At 44.0% G+C, this 22296-nt stretch overlaps 17 non-coding genes across 17 annotated transcripts; all 17 read right to left on the bottom strand.

Moving 5' to 3' along the window:
* Window positions 1-348: 348 nt before the first annotated feature.
* On the bottom strand, window positions 349-421 carry Trnar-ucu (transfer RNA arginine (anticodon UCU)). The gene has a single exon. It is a non-coding gene; the product is annotated as a tRNA-Arg (tRNA).
* A 1227-nt stretch (window positions 422-1648) lies between these two features.
* Window positions 1649-1721, bottom strand: Trnar-ucu (transfer RNA arginine (anticodon UCU)). Its single transcript has one exon. It is a non-coding gene; the product is annotated as a tRNA-Arg (tRNA).
* A 1227-nt stretch (window positions 1722-2948) lies between these two features.
* Window positions 2949-3021, bottom strand: Trnar-ucu (transfer RNA arginine (anticodon UCU)). Its single transcript has one exon. It is a non-coding gene; the product is annotated as a tRNA-Arg (tRNA).
* A 1227-nt stretch (window positions 3022-4248) lies between these two features.
* Window positions 4249-4321, bottom strand: Trnar-ucu (transfer RNA arginine (anticodon UCU)). The gene has a single exon. It is a non-coding gene; the product is annotated as a tRNA-Arg (tRNA).
* Window positions 4322-5547: 1226 nt separating this feature from the next.
* Window positions 5548-5620, bottom strand: Trnar-ucu (transfer RNA arginine (anticodon UCU)). Its single transcript has one exon. It is a non-coding gene; the product is annotated as a tRNA-Arg (tRNA).
* Window positions 5621-6847: 1227 nt separating this feature from the next.
* Trnar-ucu (transfer RNA arginine (anticodon UCU)) lies at window positions 6848-6920 on the bottom strand. The gene has a single exon. It is a non-coding gene; the product is annotated as a tRNA-Arg (tRNA).
* A 1227-nt stretch (window positions 6921-8147) lies between these two features.
* Window positions 8148-8220, bottom strand: Trnar-ucu (transfer RNA arginine (anticodon UCU)). Its single transcript has one exon. It is a non-coding gene; the product is annotated as a tRNA-Arg (tRNA).
* A 1227-nt stretch (window positions 8221-9447) lies between these two features.
* On the bottom strand, window positions 9448-9520 carry Trnar-ucu (transfer RNA arginine (anticodon UCU)). The gene has a single exon. It is a non-coding gene; the product is annotated as a tRNA-Arg (tRNA).
* A 1227-nt stretch (window positions 9521-10747) lies between these two features.
* Trnar-ucu (transfer RNA arginine (anticodon UCU)) lies at window positions 10748-10820 on the bottom strand. Its single transcript has one exon. It is a non-coding gene; the product is annotated as a tRNA-Arg (tRNA).
* A 1227-nt stretch (window positions 10821-12047) lies between these two features.
* On the bottom strand, window positions 12048-12120 carry Trnar-ucu (transfer RNA arginine (anticodon UCU)). Its single transcript has one exon. It is a non-coding gene; the product is annotated as a tRNA-Arg (tRNA).
* Window positions 12121-13347: 1227 nt separating this feature from the next.
* Window positions 13348-13420, bottom strand: Trnar-ucu (transfer RNA arginine (anticodon UCU)). Its single transcript has one exon. It is a non-coding gene; the product is annotated as a tRNA-Arg (tRNA).
* Window positions 13421-14647: 1227 nt separating this feature from the next.
* Window positions 14648-14720, bottom strand: Trnar-ucu (transfer RNA arginine (anticodon UCU)). The gene has a single exon. It is a non-coding gene; the product is annotated as a tRNA-Arg (tRNA).
* A 1227-nt stretch (window positions 14721-15947) lies between these two features.
* Trnar-ucu (transfer RNA arginine (anticodon UCU)) lies at window positions 15948-16020 on the bottom strand. Its single transcript has one exon. It is a non-coding gene; the product is annotated as a tRNA-Arg (tRNA).
* A 1227-nt stretch (window positions 16021-17247) lies between these two features.
* On the bottom strand, window positions 17248-17320 carry Trnar-ucu (transfer RNA arginine (anticodon UCU)). Its single transcript has one exon. It is a non-coding gene; the product is annotated as a tRNA-Arg (tRNA).
* A 1227-nt stretch (window positions 17321-18547) lies between these two features.
* Trnar-ucu (transfer RNA arginine (anticodon UCU)) lies at window positions 18548-18620 on the bottom strand. The gene has a single exon. It is a non-coding gene; the product is annotated as a tRNA-Arg (tRNA).
* Window positions 18621-19847: 1227 nt separating this feature from the next.
* Trnar-ucu (transfer RNA arginine (anticodon UCU)) lies at window positions 19848-19920 on the bottom strand. The gene has a single exon. It is a non-coding gene; the product is annotated as a tRNA-Arg (tRNA).
* Window positions 19921-21147: 1227 nt separating this feature from the next.
* Window positions 21148-21220, bottom strand: Trnar-ucu (transfer RNA arginine (anticodon UCU)). Its single transcript has one exon. It is a non-coding gene; the product is annotated as a tRNA-Arg (tRNA).
* Window positions 21221-22296: the final 1076 nt, after the last annotated feature.

Here is a 22296-nt window from a genome sequence, read left to right as displayed (position 1 = left end):
ATTACGTACATTGACTCGTGAAGTAATACAAACTTATTTCACTCTTCATTGTATTTGCTTCTGTACAAAATGTGCGTTCTATTGCTATATTTCTATCTGTAGGTAAAAATTGGGCATTGAAAGAAAATTTGCGTGAACAGGCACGTGAAGATATGGTTCCGTTTGTACAGCATTTACACATAACAGCGTCATGGATAACAGATCTACGAGAATTTTGCTTGTGTGTGTAAGGTCAACATATTTAAGCATAGAACTGAGGTCACAACAATTTTCACCTTTTGAAGACGCTTGTGGTTACCCATATGTCAATACCCATCTCGTGATCGGCACATATTTTTAAAAATTGCCCGTCCCTTGTGGGGATCGAACCCACGACCTTTGGATTAGAAGTCCAACGCGCTATCCTCTGCGCCAAAGGGACACTGTCCAAGCGACGGGCTCAGATGTCAGAGATTCTGCAAGACATGACCCGTGCTACAAGTCTCGCGTTACTTTTCTGATAGGCTTACTTTCATATTTCTCTGAAGCAATTACATCAAAGACTCATTATTTATGTAACAGACACGATACATCGCTCCGAATCGCTCTATTTACCATGGCCCTACTGATTGAAACACCTGCGTATTGACAGAGTTGCTCTGTACAATCGTAGTAACACAGTCCTGCTATTACATTCGCTCACGTGCGCTGCTTACAGATAAGTGGGAATTACGTTCTTTAGAACAGCATCCACTCACAAAGTGGTAAACGACACACTGGAAACACTGTATGATTAGTCACATTTTTTGACTTTGGTTGACTGCTGTGTCACAGCCGGTCCCCATCATATGTATACACTCCAACAGACGTGTGTGCCCTGTTAGCACATTTACCAGGAACGTTAGCTGCATCACCTCCCTGGCAATTTCATGCCGTCCTCGAAGCGTCAGCCATTGCTTGGTGACAGTGTGTTTCGATGAGACGTGGACAGATGATGCATCTCTCTCGCCGTCAGTTATAGGCGGGAATCATACTTAATGTAGTTTTCTGCAAGCGTCAGCGGAGCGTCAGACATCTCTGTCTGGTCTTCTCCCTTCATGTATCCAGCAAGCCCCCTCCTGACAGTCTCCAGTAAAAGCCCCCTGTGCTGAAGCGAAAATTGCCGCCGTTTCTATAGATACAGAGTGCCATTGTTTAATGGGAACAGTTAAGGACCCATAGTACAATATCTTGTTGTGAAACAGTCTACTTTTCTCACTTGTGGCAGAGGAAACTGAAACCCTCTCACCTTGGGCTGGAAGAATTAAAGCTCATGACTGGGATTACGTACATTGACTCGTGAAGTAATACAAACTTATTTCACTCTTCATTGTATTTGCTTCTGTACAAAATGTGCGTTCTATTGCTATATTTCTATCTGTAGGTAAAAATTGGGCATTGAAAGAAAATTTGCGTGAACAGGCACGTGAAGATATGGTTCCGTTTGTACAGCATTTACACATAACAGCGTCATGGATAACAGATCTACGAGAATTTTGCTTGTGTGTGTAAGGTCAACATATTTAAGCATAGAACTGAGGTCACAACAATTTTCACCTTTTGAAGACGCTTGTGGTTACCCATATGTCAATACCCATCTCGTGATCGGCACATATTTTTAAAAATTGCCCGTCCCTTGTGGGGATCGAACCCACGACCTTTGGATTAGAAGTCCAACGCGCTATCCTCTGCGCCAAAGGGACACTGTCCAAGCGACGGGCTCAGATGTCAGAGATTCTGCGAGACATGACCCGTGCTACAAGTCTCGCGTTACTTTTCTGATAGGCTTACTTTCATATTTCTCTGAAGCAATTACATCAAAGACTCATTATTTATGTAACAGACACGATACATCGCTCCGAATCGCTCTATTTACCATGGCCCTACTGATTGAAACACCTGCGTATTGACAGAGTTGCTCTGTACAATCGTAGTAACACAGTCCTGCTATTACATTCGCTCACGTGCGCTGCTTACAGATAAGTGGGAATTACGTTCTTTAGAACAGCATCCACTCACAAAGTGGTAAACGACACACTGGAAACACTGTATGATTAGTCACATTTTTTGACTTTGGTTGACTGCTGTGTCACAGCCGGTCCCCATCATATGTATACACTCCAACGGACGTGTGTGCCCTGTTAGCACATTTACCAGGAACGTTAGCTGCATCACCTCCCTGGCAATTTCATGCCGTCCTCGAAGCGTCAGCCATTGCTTGGTGACAGTGTGTTTCGATGAGACGTGGACAGATGATGCATCTCTCTCGCCGTCAGTTATAGGCGGGAATCATACTTAATGTAGTTTTCTGCAAGCGTCAGCGGAGCGTCAGACATCTCTGTCTGGTCTTCTCCCTTCATGTATCCAGCAAGCCCCCTCCTGACAGTCTCCAGTAAAAGCCCCCTGTGCTGAAGCGAAAATTGCCGCCGTTTCTATAGATACAGAGTGCCATTGTTTAATGGGAACAGTTAAGGACCCATAGTACAATATCTTGTTGTGAAACAGTCTACTTTTCTCACTTGTGGCAGAGGAAACTGAAACCCTCTCACCTTGGGCTGGAAGAATTAAAGATCATGACTGGGATTACGTACATTGACTCGTGAAGTAATACAAACTTATTTCACTCTTCATTGTATTTGCTTCTGTACAAAATGTGCGTTCTATTGCTATATTTCTATCTGTAGGTAAAAATTGGGCATTGAAAGAAAATTTGCGTGAACAGGCACGTGAAGATATGGTTCCGTTTGTACAGCATTTACACATAACAGCGTCATGGATAACAGATCTACGAGAATTTTGCTTGTGTGTGTAAGGTCAACATATTTAAGCATAGAACTGAGGTCACAACAATTTTCACCTTTTGAAGACGCTTGTGGTTACCCATATGTCAATACCCATCTCGTGATCGGCACATATTTTTAAAAATTGCCCGTCCCTTGTGGGGATCGAACCCACGACCTTTGGATTAGAAGTCCAACGCGCTATCCTCTGCGCCAAAGGGACACTGTCCAAGCGACGGGCTCAGATGTCAGAGATTCTGCAAGACATGACCCGTGCTACAAGTCTCGCGTTACTTTTCTGATAGGCTTACTTTCATATTTCTCTGAAGCAATTACATCAAAGACTCATTATTTATGTAACAGACACGATACATCGCTCCGAATCGCTCTATTTACCATGGCCCTACTGATTGAAACACCTGCGTATTGACAGAGTTGCTCTGTACAATCGTAGTAACACAGTCCTGCTATTACATTCGCTCACGTGCGCTGCTTACAGATAAGTGGGAATTACGTTCTTTAGAACAGCATCCACTCACAAAGTGGTAAACGACACACTGGAAACACTGTATGATTAGTCACATTTTTTGACTTTGGTTGACTGCTGTGTCACAGCCGGTCCCCATCATATGTATACACTCCAACGGACGTGTGTGCCCTGTTAGCACATTTACCAGGAACGTTAGCTGCATCACCTCCCTGGCAATTTCATGCCGTCCTCGAAGCGTCAGCCATTGCTTGGTGACAGTGTGTTTCGATGAGACGTGGACAGATCATGCATCTCTCTCGCCGTCAGTTATAGGCGGGAATCATACTTAATGTAGTTTTCTGCAAGCGTCAGCGGAGCGTCAGACATCTCTGTCTGGTCTTCTCCCTTCATGTATCCAGCAAGCCCCCTCCTGACAGTCTCCAGTAAAAGCCCCCTGTGCTGAAGCGAAAATTGCCGCCGTTTCTATAGATACAGAGTGCCATTGTTTAATGGGAACAGTTAAGGACCCATAGTACAATATCTTGTTGTGAAACAGTCTACTTTTCTCACTTGTGGCAGAGGAAACTGAAACCCTCTCACCTTGGGCTGGAAGAATTAAAGCTCATGACTGGGATTACGTACATTGACTCGTGAAGTAATACAAACTTATTTCACTCTTCATTGTATTTGCTTCTGTACAAAATGTGCGTTCTATTGCTATATTTCTATCTGTAGGTAAAAATTGGGCATTGAAAGAAAATTTGCGTGAACAGGCACGTGAAGATATGGTTCCGTTTGTACAGCATTTACACATAACAGCGTCATGGATAACAGATCTACGAGAATTTTGCTTGTGTGTGTAAGGTCAACATATTTAAGCATAGAACTGAGGTCACAACAATTTTCACCTTTTGAAGACGCTTGTGGTTACCCATATGTCAATACCCATCTCGTGATCGGCACATATTTTTAAAAATTGCCCGTCCCTTGTGGGGATCGAACCCACGACCTTTGGATTAGAAGTCCAACGCGCTATCCTCTGCGCCAAAGGGACACTGTCCAAGCGACGGGCTCAGATGTCAGAGATTCTGCAAGACATGACCCGTGCTACAAGTCTCGCGTTACTTTTCTGATAGGCTTACTTTCATATTTCTCTGAAGCAATTACATCAAAGACTCATTATTTATGTAACAGACACGATACATCGCTCCGAATCGCTCTATTTACCATGGCCCTACTGATTGAAACACCTGCGTATTGACAGAGTTGCTCTGTACAATCGTAGTAACACAGTCCTGCTATTACATTCGCTCACGTGCGCTGCTTACAGATAAGTGGGATTACGTTCTTTAGAACAGCATCCACTCACAAAGTGGTAAACGACACACTGGAAACACTGTATGATTAGTCACATTTTTTGACTTTGGTTGACTGCTGTGTCACAGCCGGTCCCCATCATATGTATACACTCCAACGGACGTGTGTGCCCTGTTAGCACATTTACCAGGAACGTTAGCTGCATCACCTCCCTGGCAATTTCATGCCGTCCTCGAAGCGTCAGCCATTGCTTGGTGACAGTGTGTTTCGATGAGACGTGGACAGATGATGCATCTCTCTCGCCGTCAGTTATAGGCGGGAATCATACTTAATGTAGTTTTCTGCAAGCGTCAGCGGAGCGTCAGACATCTCTGTCTGGTCTTCTCCCTTCATGTATCCAGCAAGCCCCCTCCTGACAGTCTCCAGTAAAAGCCCCCTGTGCTGAAGCGAAAATTGCCGCCGTTTCTATAGATACAGAGTGCCATTGTTTAATGGGAACAGTTAAGGACCCATAGTACAATATCTTGTTGTGAAACAGTCTACTTTTCTCACTTGTGGCAGAGGAAACTGAAACCCTCTCACCTTGGGCTGGAAGAATTAAAGATCATGACTGGGATTACGTACATTGACTCGTGAAGTAATACAAACTTATTTCACTCTTCATTGTATTTGCTTCTGTACAAAATGTGCGTTCTATTGCTATATTTCTATCTGTAGGTAAAAATTGGGCATTGAAAGAAAATTTGCGTGAACAGGCACGTGAAGATATGGTTCCGTTTGTACAGCATTTACACATAACAGCGTCATGGATAACAGATCTACGAGAATTTTGCTTGTGTGTGTAAGGTCAACATATTTAAGCATAGAACTGAGGTCACAACAATTTTCACCTTTTGAAGACGCTTGTGGTTACCCATATGTCAATACCCATCTCGTGATCGGCACATATTTTTAAAAATTGCCCGTCCCTTGTGGGGATCGAACCCACGACCTTTGGATTAGAAGTCCAACGCGCTATCCTCTGCGCCAAAGGGACGCTGTCCAAGCGACGGGCTCAGATGTCAGAGATTCTGCAAGACATGACCCGTGCTACAAGTCTCGCGTTACTTTTCTGATAGGCTTACTTTCATATTTCTCTGAAGCAATTACATCAAAGACTCATTATTTATGTAACAGACACGATACATCGCTCCGAATCGCTCTATTTACCATGGCCCTACTGATTGAAACACCTGCGTATTGACAGAGTTGCTCTGTACAATCGTAGTAACACAGTCCTGCTATTACATTCGCTCACGTGCGCTGCTTACAGATAAGTGGGAATTACGTTCTTTAGAACAGCATCCACTCACAAAGTGGTAAACGACACACTGGAAACACTGTATGATTAGTCACATTTTTTGACTTTGGTTGACTGCTGTGTCACAGCCGGTCCCCATCATATGTATACACTCCAACGGACGTGTGTGCCCTGTTAGCACATTTACCAGGAACGTTAGCTGCATCACCTCCCTGGCAATTTCATGCCGTCCTCGAAGCGTCAGCCATTGCTTGGTGACAGTGTGTTTCGATGAGACGTGGACAGATGATGCATCTCTCTCGCCGTCAGTTATAGGCGGGAATCATACTTAATGTAGTTTTCTGCAAGCGTCAGCGGAGCGTCAGACATCTCTGTCTGGTCTTCTCCCTTCATGTATCCAGCAAGCCCCCTCCTGACAGTCTCCAGTAAAAGCCCCCTGTGCTGAAGCGAAAATTGCCGCCGTTTCTATAGATACAGAGTGCCATTGTTTAATGGGAACAGTTAAGGACCCATAGTACAATATCTTGTTGTGAAACAGTCTACTTTTCTCACTTGTGGCAGAGGAAACTGAAACCCTCTCACCTTGGGCTGGAAGAATTAAAGATCATGACTGGGATTACGTACATTGACTCGTGAAGTAATACAAACTTATTTCACTCTTCATTGTATTTGCTTCTGTACAAAATGTGCGTTCTATTGCTATATTTCTATCTGTAGGTAAAAATTGGGCATTGAAAGAAAATTTGCGTGAACAGGCACGTGAAGATATGGTTCCGTTTGTACAGCATTTACACATAACAGCGTCATGGATAACAGATCTACGAGAATTTTGCTTGTGTGTGTAAGGTCAACATATTTAAGCATAGAACTGAGGTCACAACAATTTGCACCTTTTGAAGACGCTTGTGGTTACCCATATGTCAATACCCATCTCGTGATCGGCACATATTTTTAAAAATTGCCCGTCCCTTGTGGGGATCGAACCCACGACCTTTGGATTAGAAGTCCAACGCGCTATCCTCTGCGCCAAAGGGACACTGTCCAAGCGACGGGCTCAGATGTCAGAGATTCTGCAAGACATGACCCGTGCTACAAGTCTCGCGTTACTTTTCTGATAGGCTTACTTTCATATTTCTCTGAAGCAATTACATCAAAGACTCATTATTTATGTAACAGACACGATACATCGCTCCGAATCGCTCTATTTACCATGGCCCTACTGATTGAAACACCTGCGTATTGACAGAGTTGCTCTGTACAATCGTAGTAACACAGTCCTGCTATTACATTCGCTCACGTGCGCTGCTTACAGATAAGTGGGAATTACGTTCTTTAGAACAGCATCCACTCACAAAGTGGTAAACGACACACTGGAAACACTGTATGATTAGTCACATTTTTTGACTTTGGTTGACTGCTGTGTCACAGCCGGTCCCCATCATATGTATACACTCCAACGGACGTGTGTGCCCTGTTAGCACATTTACCAGGAACGTTAGCTGCATCACCTCCCTGGCAATTTCATGCCGTCCTCGAAGCGTCAGCCATTGCTTGGTGACAGTGTGTTTCGATGAGACGTGGACAGATGATGCATCTCTCTCGCCGTCAGTTATAGGCGGGAATCATACTTAATGTAGTTTTCTGCAAGCGTCAGCGGAGCGTCAGACATCTCTGTCTGGTCTTCTCCCTTCATGTATCCAGCAAGCCCCCTCCTGACAGTCTCCAGTAAAAGCCCCCTGTGCTGAAGCGAAAATTGCCGCCGTTTCTATAGATACAGAGTGCCATTGTTTAATGGGAACAGTTAAGGACCCATAGTACAATATCTTGTTGTGAAACAGTCTACTTTTCTCACTTGTGGCAGAGGAAACTGAAACCCTCTCACCTTGGGCTGGAAGAATTAAAGATCATGACTGGGATTACGTACATTGACTCGTGAAGTAATACAAACTTATTTCACTCTTCATTGTATTTGCTTCTGTACAAAATGTGCGTTCTATTGCTATATTTCTATCTGTAGGTAAAAATTGGGCATTGAAAGAAAATTTGCGTGAACAGGCACGTGAAGATATGGTTCCGTTTGTACAGCATTTACACATAACAGCGTCATGGATAACAGATCTAGGAGAATTTTGCTTGTGTGTGTAAGGTCAACATATTTAAGCATAGAACTGAGGTCACAACAATTTTCACCTTTTGAAGACGCTTGTGGTTACCCATATGTCAATACCCATCTCGTGATCGGCACATATTTTTAAAAATTGCCCGTCCCTTGTGGGGATCGAACCCACGACCTTTGGATTAGAAGTCCAACGCGCTATCCTCTGCGCCAAAGGGACACTGTCCAAGCGACGGGCTCAGATGTCAGAGATTCTGCAAGACATGACCCGTGCTACAAGTCTCGCGTTACTTTTCTGATAGGCTTACTTTCATATTTCTCTGAAGCAATTACATCAAAGACTCATTATTTATGTAACAGACACGATACATCGCTCCGAATCGCTCTATTTACCATGGCCCTACTGATTGAAACACCTGCGTATTGACAGAGTTGCTCTGTACAATCGTAGTAACACAGTCCTGCTATTACATTCGCTCACGTGCGCTGCTTACAGATAAGTGGGAATTACGTTCTTTAGAACAGCATCCACTCACAAAGTGGTAAACGACACACTGGAAACACTGTATGATTAGTCACATTTTTTGACTTTGGTTGACTGCTGTGTCACAGCCGGTCCCCATCATATGTATACACTCCAACGGACGTGTGTGCCCTGTTAGCACATTTACCAGGAACGTTAGCTGCATCACCTCCCTGGCAATTTCATGCCGTCCTCGAAGCGTCAGCCATTGCTTGGTGACAGTGTGTTTCGATGAGACGTGGACAGATGATGCATCTCTCTCGCCGTCAGTTATAGGCGGGAATCATACTTAATGTAGTTTTCTGCAAGCGTCAGCGGAGCGTCAGACATCTCTGTCTGGTCTTCTCCCTTCATGTATCCAGCAAGCCCCCTCCTGACAGTCTCCAGTAAAAGCCCCCTGTGCTGAAGCGAAAATTGCCGCCGTTTCTATAGATACAGAGTGCCATTGTTTAATGGGAACAGTTAAGGACCCATAGTACAATATCTTGTTGTGAAACAGTCTACTTTTCTCACTTGTGGCAGAGGAAACTGAAACCCTCTCACCTTGGGCTGGAAGAATTAAAGATCATGACTGGGATTACGTACATTGACTCGTGAAGTAATACAAACTTATTTCACTCTTCATTGTATTTGCTTCTGTACAAAATGTGCGTTCTATTGCTATATTTCTATCTGTAGGTAAAAATTGGGCATTGAAAGAAAATTTGCGTGAACAGGCACGTGAAGATATGGTTCCGTTTGTACAGCATTTACACATAACAGCGTCATGGATAACAGATCTACGAGAATTTTGCTTGTGTGTGTAAGGTCAACATATTTAAGCATAGAACTGAGGTCACAACAATTTTCACCTTTTGAAGACGCTTGTGGTTACCCATATGTCAATACCCATCTCGTGATCGGCACATATTTATAAAAATTGCCCGTCCCTTGTGGGGATCGAACCCACGACCTTTGGATTAGAAGTCCAACGCGCTATCCTCTGCGCCAAAGGGACACTGTCCAAGCGACGGGCTCAGATGTCAGAGATTCTGCAAGACATGACCCGTGCTACAAGTCTCGCGTTACTTTTCTGATAGGCTTACTTTCATATTTCTCTGAAGCAATTACATCAAAGACTCATTATTTATGTAACAGACACGATACATCGCTCCGAATCGCTCTATTTACCATGGCCCTACTGATTGAAACACCTGCGTATTGACAGAGTTGCTCTGTACAATCGTAGTAACACAGTCCTGCTATTACATTCGCTCACGTGCGCTGCTTACAGATAAGTGGGAATTACGTTCTTTAGAACAGCATCCACTCACAAAGTGGTAAACGACACACTGGAAACACTGTATGATTAGTCACATTTTTTGACTTTGGTTGACTGCTGTGTCACAGCCGGTCCCCATCATATGTATACACTCCAAGGGACGTGTGTGCCCTGTTAGCACATTTACCAGGAACGTTAGCTGCATCACCTCCCTGGCAATTTCATGCCGTCCTCGAAGCGTCAGCCATTGCTTGGTGACAGTGTGTTTCGATGAGACGTGGACAGATGATGCATCTCTCTCGCCGTCAGTTATAGGCGGGAATCATACTTAATGTAGTTTTCTGCAAGCGTCAGCGGAGCGTCAGACATCTCTGTCTGGTCTTCTCCCTTCATGTATCCAGCAAGCCCCCTCCTGACAGTCTCCAGTAAAAGCCCCCTGTGCTGAAGCGAAAATTGCCGCCGTTTCTATAGATACAGAGTGCCATTGTTTAATGGGAACAGTTAAGGACCCATAGTACAATATCTTGTTGTGAAACAGTCTACTTTTCTCACTTGTGGCAGAGGAAACTGAAACCCTCTCACCTTGGGCTGGAAGAATTAAAGATCATGACTGGGATTACGTACATTGACTCGTGAAGTAATACAAACTTATTTCACTCTTCATTGTATTTGCTTCTGTACAAAATGTGCGTTCTATTGCTATATTTCTATCTGTAGGTAAAAATTGGGCATTGAAAGAAAATTTGCGTGAACAGGCACGTGAAGATATGGTTCCGTTTGTACAGCATTTACACATAACAGCGTCATGGATAACAGATCTACGAGAATTTTGCTTGTGTGTGTAAGGTCAACATATTTAAGCATAGAACTGAGGTCACAACAATTTTCACCTTTTGAAGACGCTTGTGGTTACCCATATGTCAATACCCATCTCGTGATCGGCACATATTTTTAAAAATTGCCCGTCCCTTGTGGGGATCGAACCCACGACCTTTGGATTAGAAGTCCAACGCGCTATCCTCTGCGCCAAAGGGACACTGTCCAAGCGACGGGCTCAGATGTCAGAGATTCTGCAAGACATGACCCGTGCTACAAGTCTCGCGTTACTTTTCTGATAGGCTTACTTTCATATTTCTCTGAAGCAATTACATCAAAGACTCATTATTTATGTAACAGACACGATACATCGCTCCGAATCGCTCTATTTACCATGGCCCTACTGATTGAAACACCTGCGTATTGACAGAGTTGCTCTGTACAATCGTAGTAACACAGTCCTGCTATTACATTCGCTCACGTGCGCTGCTTACAGATAAGTGGGAATTACGTTCTTTAGAACAGCATCCACTCACAAAGTGGTAAACGACACACTGGAAACACTGTATGATTAGTCACATTTTTTGACTTTGGTTGACTGCTGTGTCACAGCCGGTCCCCATCATATGTATACACTCCAACGGACGTGTGTGCCCTGTTAGCACATTTACCAGGAACGTTAGCTGCATCACCTCCCTGGCAATTTCATGCCGTCCTCGAAGCGTCAGCCATTGCTTGGTGACAGTGTGTTTCGATGAGACGTGGACAGATGATGCATCTCTCTCGCCGTCAGTTATAGGCGGGAATCATACTTAATGTAGTTTTCTGCAAGCGTCAGCGGAGCGTCAGACATCTCTGTCTGGTCTTCTCCCTTCATGTATCCAGCAAGCCCCCTCCTGACAGTCTCCAGTAAAAGCCCCCTGTGCTGAAGCGAAAATTGCCGCCGTTTCTATAGATACAGAGTGCCATTGTTTAATGGGAACAGTTAAGGACCCATAGTACAATATCTTGTTGTGAAACAGTCTACTTTTCTCACTTGTGGCAGAGGAAACTGAAACCCTCTCACCTTGGGCTGGAAGAATTAAAGATCATGACTGGGATTACGTACATTGACTCGTGAAGTAATACAAACTTATTTCACTCTTCATTGTATTTGCTTCTGTACAAAATGTGCGTTCTATTGCTATATTTCTATCTGTAGGTAAAAATTGGGCATTGAAAGAAAATTTGCGTGAACAGGCACGTGAAGATATGGTTCCGTTTGTACAGCATTTACACATAACAGCGTCATGGATAACAGATCTACGAGAATTTTGCTTGTGTGTGTAAGGTCAACATATTTAAGCATAGAACTGAGGTCACAACAATTTTCACCTTTTGAAGACGCTTGTGGTTACCCATATGTCAATACCCATCTCGTGATCGGCACATATTTATAAAAATTGCCCGTCCCTTGTGGGGATCGAACCCACGACCTTTGGATTAGAAGTCCAACGCGCTATCCTCTGCGCCAAAGGGACACTGTCCAAGCGACGGGCTCAGATGTCAGAGATTCTGCAAGACATGACCCGTGCTACAAGTCTCGCGTTACTTTTCTGATAGGCTTACTTTCATATTTCTCTGAAGCAATTACATCAAAGACTCATTATTTATGTAACAGACACGATACATCGCTCCGAATCGCTCTATTTACCATGGCCCTACTGATTGAAACACCTGCGTATTGACAGAGTTGCTCTGTACAATCGTAGTAACACAGTCCTGCTATTACATTCGCTCACGTGCGCTGCTTACAGATAAGTGGGAATTACGTTCTTTAGAACAGCATCCACTCACAAAGTGGTAAACGACACACTGGAAACACTGTATGATTAGTCACATTTTTTGACTTTGGTTGACTGCTGTGTCACAGCCGGTCCCCATCATATGTATACACTCCAAGGGACGTGTGTGCCCTGTTAGCACATTTACCAGGAACGTTAGCTGCATCACCTCCCTGGCAATTTCATGCCGTCCTCGAAGCGTCAGCCATTGCTTGGTGACAGTGTGTTTCGATGAGACGTGGACAGATGATGCATCTCTCTCGCCGTCAGTTATAGGCGGGAATCATACTTAATGTAGTTTTCTGCAAGCGTCAGCGGAGCGTCAGACATCTCTGTCTGGTCTTCTCCCTTCATGTATCCAGCAAGCCCCCTCCTGACAGTCTCCAGTAAAAGCCCCCTGTGCTGAAGCGAAAATTGCCGCCGTTTCTATAGATACAGAGTGCCATTGTTTAATGGGAACAGTTAAGGACCCATAGTACAATATCTTGTTGTGAAACAGTCTACTTTTCTCACTTGTGGCAGAGGAAACTGAAACCCTCTCACCTTGGGCTGGAAGAATTAAAGATCATGACTGGGATTACGTACATTGACTCGTGAAGTAATACAAACTTATTTCACTCTTCATTGTATTTGCTTCTGTACAAAATGTGCGTTCTATTGCTATATTTCTATCTGTAGGTAAAAATTGGGCATTGAAAGAAAATTTGCGTGAACAGGCACGTGAAGATATGGTTCCGTTTGTACAGCATTTACACATAACAGCGTCATGGATAACAGATCTACGAGAATTTTGCTTGTGTGTGTAAGGTCAACATATTTAAGCATAGAACTGAGGTCACAACAATTTTCACCTTTTGAAGACGCTTGTGGTTACCCATATGTCAATACCCATCTCGTGATCGGCACATATTTTTAAAAATTGCCCGTCCCTTGTGGGGATCGAACCCACGACCTTTGGATTAGAAGTCCAACGCGCTATCCTCTGCGCCAAAGGGACACTGTCCAAGCGACGGGCTCAGATGTCAGAGATTCTGCAAGACATGACCCGTGCTACAAGTCTCGCGTTACTTTTCTGATAGGCTTACTTTCATATTTCTCTGAAGCAATTACATCAAAGACTCATTATTTATGTAACAGACACGATACATCGCTCCGAATCGCTCTATTTACCATGGCCCTACTGATTGAAACACCTGCGTATTGACAGAGTTGCTCTGTACAATCGTAGTAACACAGTCCTGCTATTACATTCGCTCACGTGCGCTGCTTACAGATAAGTGGGAATTACGTTCTTTAGAACAGCATCCACTCACAAAGTGGTAAACGACACACTGGAAACACTGTATGATTAGTCACATTTTTTGACTTTGGTTGACTGCTGTGTCACAGCCGGTCCCCATCATATGTATACACTCCAACGGACGTGTGTGCCCTGTTAGCACATTTACCAGGAACGTTAGCTGCATCACCTCCCTGGCAATTTCATGCCGTCCTCGAAGCGTCAGCCATTGCTTGGTGACAGTGTGTTTCGATGAGACGTGGACAGATGATGCATCTCTCTCGCCGTCAGTTATAGGCGGGAATCATACTTAATGTAGTTTTCTGCAAGCGTCAGCGGAGCGTCAGACATCTCTGTCTGGTCTTCTCCCTTCATGTATCCAGCAAGCCCCCTCCTGACAGTCTCCAGTAAAAGCCCCCTGTGCTGAAGCGAAAATTGCCGCCGTTTCTATAGATACAGAGTGCCATTGTTTAATGGGAACAGTTAAGGACCCATAGTACAATATCTTGTTGTGAAACAGTCTACTTTTCTCACTTGTGGCAGAGGAAACTGAAACCCTCTCACCTTGGGCTGGAAGAATTAAAGATCATGACTGGGATTACGTACATTGACTCGTGAAGTAATACAAACTTATTTCACTCTTCATTGTATTTGCTTCTGTACAAAATGTGCGTTCTATTGCTATATTTCTATCTGTAGGTAAAAATTGGGCATTGAAAGAAAATTTGCGTGAACAGGCACGTGAAGATATGGTTCCGTTTGTACAGCATTTACACATAACAGCGTCATGGATAACAGATCTACGAGAATTTTGCTTGTGTGTGTAAGGTCAACATATTTAAGCATAGAACTGAGGTCACAACAATTTTCACCTTTTGAAGACGCTTGTGGTTACCCATATGTCAATACCCATCTCGTGATCGGCACATATTTTTAAAAATTGCCCGTCCCTTGTGGGGATCGAACCCACGACCTTTGGATTAGAAGTCCAACGCGCTATCCTCTGCGCCAAAGGGACACTGTCCAAGCGACGGGCTCAGATGTCAGAGATTCTGCAAGACATGACCCGTGCTACAAGTCTCGCGTTACTTTTCTGATAGGCTTACTTTCATATTTCTCTGAAGCAATTACATCAAAGACTCATTATTTATGTAACAGACACGATACATCGCTCCGAATCGCTCTATTTACCATGGCCCTACTGATTGAAACACCTGCGTATTGACAGAGTTGCTCTGTACAATCGTAGTAACACAGTCCTGCTATTACATTCGCTCACGTGCGCTGCTTACAGATAAGTGGGAATTACGTTCTTTAGAACAGCATCCACTCACAAAGTGGTAAACGACACACTGGAAACACTGTATGATTAGTCACATTTTTTGACTTTGGTTGACTGCTGTGTCACAGCCGGTCCCCATCATATGTATACACTCCAACGGACGTGTGTGCCCTGTTAGCACATTTACCAGGAACGTTAGCTGCATCACCTCCCTGGCAATTTCATGCCGTCCTCGAAGCGTCAGCCATTGCTTGGTGACAGTGTGTTTCGATGAGACGTGGACAGATGATGCATCTCTCTCGCCGTCAGTTATAGGCGGGAATCATACTTAATGTAGTTTTCTGCAAGCGTCAGCGGAGCGTCAGACATCTCTGTCTGGTCTTCTCCCTTCATGTATCCAGCAAGCCCCCTCCTGACAGTCTCCAGTAAAAGCCCCCTGTGCTGAAGCGAAAATTGCCGCCGTTTCTATAGATACAGAGTGCCATTGTTTAATGGGAACAGTTAAGGACCCATAGTACAATATCTTGTTGTGAAACAGTCTACTTTTCTCACTTGTGGCAGAGGAAACTGAAACCCTCTCACCTTGGGCTGGAAGAATTAAAGATCATGACTGGGATTACGTACATTGACTCGTGAAGTAATACAAACTTATTTCACTCTTCATTGTATTTGCTTCTGTACAAAATGTGCGTTCTATTGCTATATTTCTATCTGTAGGTAAAAATTGGGCATTGAAAGAAAATTTGCGTGAACAGGCACGTGAAGATATGGTTCCGTTTGTACAGCATTTACACATAACAGCGTCATGGATAACAGATCTACGAGAATTTTGCTTGTGTGTGTAAGGTCAACATATTTAAGCATAGAACTGAGGTCACAACAATTTTCACCTTTTGAAGACGCTTGTGGTTACCCATATGTCAATACCCATCTCGTGATCGGCACATATTTTTAAAAATTGCCCGTCCCTTGTGGGGATCGAACCCACGACCTTTGGATTAGAAGTCCAACGCGCTATCCTCTGCGCCAAAGGGACACTGTCCAAGCGACGGGCTCAGATGTCAGAGATTCTGCAAGACATGACCCGTGCTACAAGTCTCGCGTTACTTTCCTGATAGGCTTACTTTCATATTTCTCTGAAGCAATTACATCAAAGACTCATTATTTATGTAACAGACACGATACATCGCTCCGAATCGCTCTATTTACCATGGCCCTACTGATTGAAACACCTGCGTATTGACAGAGTTGCTCTGTACAATCGTAGTAACACAGTCCTGCTATTACATTCGCTCACGTGCGCTGCTTACAGATAAGTGGGAATTACGTTCTTTAGAACAGCATCCACTCACAAAGTGGTAAACGACACACTGGAAACACTGTATGATTAGTCACATTTTTTGACTTTGGTTGACTGCTGTGTCACAGCCGGTCCCCATCATATGTATACACTCCAACGGACGTGTGTGCCCTGTTAGCACATTTACCAGGAACGTTAGCTGCATCACCTCCCTGGCAATTTCATGCCGTCCTCGAAGCGTCAGCCATTGCTTGGTGACAGTGTGTTTCGATGAGACGTGGACAGATGATGCATCTCTCTCGCCGTCAGTTATAGGCGGGAATCATACTTAATGTAGTTTTCTGCAAGCGTCAGCGGAGCGTCAGACATCTCTGTCTGGTCTTCTCCCTTCATGTATCCAGCAAGCCCCCTCCTGACAGTCTCCAGTAAAAGCCCCCTGTGCTGAAGCGAAAATTGCCGCCGTTTCTATAGATACAGAGTGCCATTGTTTAATGGGAACAGTTAAGGACCCATAGTACAATATCTTGTTGTGAAACAGTCTACTTTTCTCACTTGTGGCAGAGGAAACTGAAACCCTCTCACCTTGGGCTGGAAGAATTAAAGATCATGACTGGGATTACGTACATTGACTCGTGAAGTAATACAAACTTATTTCACTCTTCATTGTATTTGCTTCTGTACAAAATGTGCGTTCTATTGCTATATTTCTATCTGTAGGTAAAAATTGGGCATTGAAAGAAAATTTGCGTGAACAGGCACGTGAAGATATGGTTCCGTTTGTACAGCATTTACACATAACAGCGTCATGGATAACAGATCTACGAGAATTTTGCTTGTGTGTGTAAGGTCAACATATTTAAGCATAGAACTGAGGTCACAACAATTTTCACCTTTTGAAGACGCTTGTGGTTACCCATATGTCAATACCCATCTCGTGATCGGCACATATTTTTAAAAATTGCCCGTCCCTTGTGGGGATCGAACCCACGACCTTTGGATTAGAAGTCCAACGCGCTATCCTCTGCGCCAAAGGGACACTGTCCAAGCGACGGGCTCAGATGTCAGAGATTCTGCAAGACATGACCCGTGCTACAAGTCTCGCGTTACTTTTCTGATAGGCTTACTTTCATATTTCTCTGAAGCAATTACATCAAAGACTCATTATTTATGTAACAGACACGATACATCGCTCCGAATCGCTCTATTTACCATGGCCCTACTGATTGAAACACCTGCGTATTGACAGAGTTGCTCTGTACAATCGTAGTAACACAGTCCTGCTATTACATTCGCTCACGTGCGCTGCTTACAGATAAGTGGGAATTACGTTCTTTAGAACAGCATCCACTCACAAAGTGGTAAACGACACACTGGAAACACTGTATGATTAGTCACATTTTTTGACTTTGGTTGACTGCTGTGTCACAGCCGGTCCCCATCATATGTATACACTCCAACGGACGTGTGTGCCCTGTTAGCACATTTACCAGGAACGTTAGCTGCATCACCTCCCTGGCAATTTCATGCCGTCCTCGAAGCGTCAGCCATTGCTTGGTGACAGTGTGTTTCGATGAGACGTGGACAGATGATGCATCTCTCTCGCCGTCAGTTATAGGCGGGAATCATACTTAATGTAGTTTTCTGCAAGCGTCAGCGGAGCGTCAGACATGTCTGTCTGGTCTTCTCCCTTCATGTATCCAGCAAGCCCCCTCCTGACAGTCTCCAGTAAAAGCCCCCTGTGCTGAAGCGAAAATTGCCGCCGTTTCTATAGATACAGAGTGCCATTGTTTAATGGGAACAGTTAAGGACCCATAGTACAATATCTTGTTGTGAAACAGTCTACTTTTCTCACTTGTGGCAGAGGAAACTGAAACCCTCTCACCTTGGGCTGGAAGAATTAAAGATCATGACTGGGATTACGTACATTGACTCGTGAAGTAATACAAACTTATTTCACTCTTCATTGTATTTGCTTCTGTACAAAATGTGCGTTCTATTGCTATATTTCTATCTGTAGGTAAAAATTGGGCATTGAAAGAAAATTTGCGTGAACAGGCACGTGAAGATATGGTTCCGTTTGTACAGCATTTACACATAACAGCGTCATGGATAACAGATCTACGAGAATTTTGCTTGTGTGTGTAAGGTCAACATATTTAAGCATAGAACTGAGGTCACAACAATTTTCACCTTTTGAAGACGCTTGTGGTTACCCATATGTCAATACCCATCTCGTGATCGGCACATATTTTTAAAAATTGCCCGTCCCTTGTGGGGATCGAACCCACGACCTTTGGATTAGAAGTCCAACGCGCTATCCTCTGCGCCAAAGGGACACTGTCCAAGCGACGGGCTCAGATGTCAGAGATTCTGCAAGACATGACCCGTGCTACAAGTCTCGCGTTACTTTTCTGATAGGCTTACTTTCATATTTCTCTGAAGCAATTACATCAAAGACTCATTATTTATGTAACAGACACGATACATCGCTCCGAATCGCTCTATTTACCATGGCCCTACTGATTGAAACACCTGCGTATTGACAGAGTTGCTCTGTACAATCGTAGTAACACAGTCCTGCTATTACATTCGCTCACGTGCGCTGCTTACAGATAAGTGGGAATTACGTTCTTTAGAACAGCATCCACTCACAAAGTGGTAAACGACACACTGGAAACACTGTATGATTAGTCACATTTTTTGACTTTGGTTGACTGCTGTGTCACAGCTGGTCCCCATCATATGTATACACTCCAACGGACGTGTGTGCCCTGTTAGCACATTTACCAGGAACGTTAGCTGCATCACCTCCCTGGCAATTTCATGCCGTCCTCGAAGCGTCAGCCATTGCTTGGTGACAGTGTGTTTCGATGAGACGTGGACAGATGATGCATCTCTCTCGCCGTCAGTTATAGGCGGGAATCATACTTAATGTAGTTTTCTGCAAGCGTCAGCGGAGCGTCAGACATCTCTGTCTGGTCTTCTCCCTTCATGTATCCAGCAAGCCCCCTCCTGACAGTCTCCAGTAAAAGCCCCCTGTGCTGAAGCGAAAATTGCCGCCGTTTCTATAGATACAGAGTGCCATTGTTTAATGGGAACAGTTAAGGACCCATAGTACAATATCTTGTTGTGAAACAGTCTACTTTTCTCACTTGTGGCAGAGGAAACTGAAACCCTCTCACCTTGGGCTGGAAGAATTAAAGATCATGACTGGGATTACGTACATTGACTCGTGAAGTAATACAAACTTATTTCACTCTTCATTGTATTTGCTTCTGTACAAAATGTGCGTTCTATTGCTATATTTCTATCTGTAGGTAAAAATTGGGCATTGAAAGAAAATTTGCGTGAACAGGCACGTGAAGATATGGTTCCGTTTGTACAGCATTTACACATAACAGCGTCATGGATAACAGATCTACGAGAATTTTGCTTGTGTGTGTAAGGTCAACATATTTAAGCATAGAACTGAGGTCACAACAATTTTCACCTTTTGAAGACGCTTGTGGTTACCCATATGTCAATACCCATCTCGTGATCGGCACATATTTTTAAAAATTGCCCGTCCCTTGTGGGGATCGAACCCACGACCTTTGGATTAGAAGTCCAACGCGCTATCCTCTGCGCCAAAGGGACACTGTCCAAGCGACGGGCTCAGATGTCAGAGATTCTGCAAGACATGACCCGTGCTACAAGTCTCGCGTTACTTTTCTGATAGGCTTACTTTCATATTTCTCTGAAGCAATTACATCAAAGACTCATTATTTATGTAACAGACACGATACATCGCTCCGAATCGCTCTATTTACCATGGCCCTACTGATTGAAACACCTGCGTATTGACAGAGTTGCTCTGTACAATCGTAGTAACACAGTCCTGCTATTACATTCGCTCACGTGCGCTGCTTACAGATAAGTGGGAATTACGTTCTTTAGAACAGCATCCACTCACAAAGTGGTAAACGACACACTGGAAACACTGTATGATTAGTCACATTTTTTGACTTTGGTTGACTGCTGTGTCACAGCCGGTCCCCATCATATGTATACACTCCAACGGACGTGTGTGCCCTGTTAGCACATTTACCAGGAACGTTAGCTGCATCACCTCCCTGGCAATTTCATGCCGTCCTCGAAGCGTCAGCCATTGCTTGGTGACAGTGTGTTTCGATGAGACGTGGACAGATGATGCATCTCTCTCGCTGTCAGTTATAGGCGGGAATCATACTTAATGTAGTTTTCTGCAAGCATCAGCGGAGCGTCAGACATCTCTGTCTGGTCTTCTCCCTTCATGTATCCAGCAAGCCCCCTCCTGACAGTCTCCAGTAAAAGCCCCCTGTGCTGAAGCGAAAATTGCCGCCGTTTCTATAGATACAGAGTGCCATTGTTTAATGGGAACAGTTAAGGACCCATAGTACAATATCTTGTTGTGAAACAGTCTACTTTTCTCACTTGTGGCAGAGGAAACTGAAACCCTCTCACCTTGGGCTGGAAGAATTAAAGATCATGACTGGGATTACGTACATTGACTCGTGAAGTAATACAAACTTATTTCACTCTTCATTGTATTTGCTTCTGTACAAAATGTGCGTTCTATTGCTATATTTCTATCTGTAGGTAAAAATTGGGCATTGAAAGAAAATTTGCGTGAACAGGCACGTGAAGATATGGTTCCGTTTGTACAGCATTTACACATAACAGCGTCATGGATAACAGATCTACGAGAATTTTGCTTGTGTGTGTAAGGTCAACATATTTAAGCATAGAACTGAGGTCACAACAATTTTCACCTTTTGAAGACGCTTGTGGTTACCCATATGTCAATACCCATCTCGTGATCGGCACATATTTTTAAAAATTGCCCGTCCCTTGTGGGGATCGAACCCACGACCTTTGGATTAGAAGTCCAACGCGCTATCCTCTGCGCAAAAGGAACACTGTCCAAGCGACGGGCTCAGATGTCAGAGATTCTGCAATACATGACCCGTGCTACAAGTCTCGCGTTACTTTTCTGATAGGCTTACTTTCATATTTCTCTGAAGCAATTACATCAAAGACTCATTATTTATGTAACAGACACGATACATCGCTCCGAATCGCTCTATTTACCATGGCCCTACTGATTGAAACACCTGCGTATTGACAGAGTTGCTCTGTACAATCGTAGTAACACAGTCCTGCTATTACATTCGCTCACGTGCGCTGCTTACAGATAAGTGGGAATTACGTTCTTTAGAACAGCATCCACTCACAAAGTGGTAAACGACACACTGGAAACACTGTATGATTAGTCACATTTTTTGACTTTGGTTGACTGCTGTGTCACAGCCGGTCCCCATCATATGTATACACTCCAACAGACGTGTGTGCCCTGTTAGCACATTTACCAGGAACGTTAGCTGCATCACCTCCCTGGCAATTTCATGCCGTCCTCGAAGCGTCAGCCATTGCTTGGTGACAGTGTGTTTCGATGAGACGTGGACAGATGATGCATCTCTCTCGCCGTCAGTTATAGGCGGGAATCATACTTAATGTAGTTTTCTGCAAGCGTCAGCGGAGTGTCAGACATCTCTGTCTGGTCTTCTCCCTTCATGTATCCAGCAAGCCCCCTCCTGACAGTCTCCAGTAAAAGCCCCCTGTGCTGAAGCGAAAATTGCCGCCGTTTCTATAGATACAGAGTGCCATTGTTTAATGGGAACAGTTAAGGACCCATAGTACAATATCTTGTTGTGAAACAGTCTACTTTTCTCACTTGTGGCAGAGGAAACTGAAACCCTCTCACCTTGGGCTGGAAGAATTAAAGATCATGACTGGGATTACGTACATTGACTCGTGAAGTAATACAAACTTATTTCACTCTTCATTGTATTTGCTTCTGTACAAAATGTGCGTTCTATTGCTATATTTCTATCTGTAGGTAAAAATTGGGCATTGAAAGAAAATTTGCGTGAACAGGCACGTGAAGATATGGTTCCGTTTGTACAGCATTTACACATAACAGCGTCATGGATA

This window comes from Schistocerca serialis, chromosome 1 (assembly GCF_023864345.2).
Source record: "Schistocerca serialis cubense isolate TAMUIC-IGC-003099 chromosome 1, iqSchSeri2.2, whole genome shotgun sequence".
In the NCBI taxonomy this organism is placed as follows: domain Eukaryota; kingdom Metazoa; phylum Arthropoda; class Insecta; order Orthoptera; family Acrididae; genus Schistocerca; species Schistocerca serialis.
Note: the sequence above shows the minus strand (reverse complement) of the source record. Positions and strands in the feature narration are given on the sequence as shown.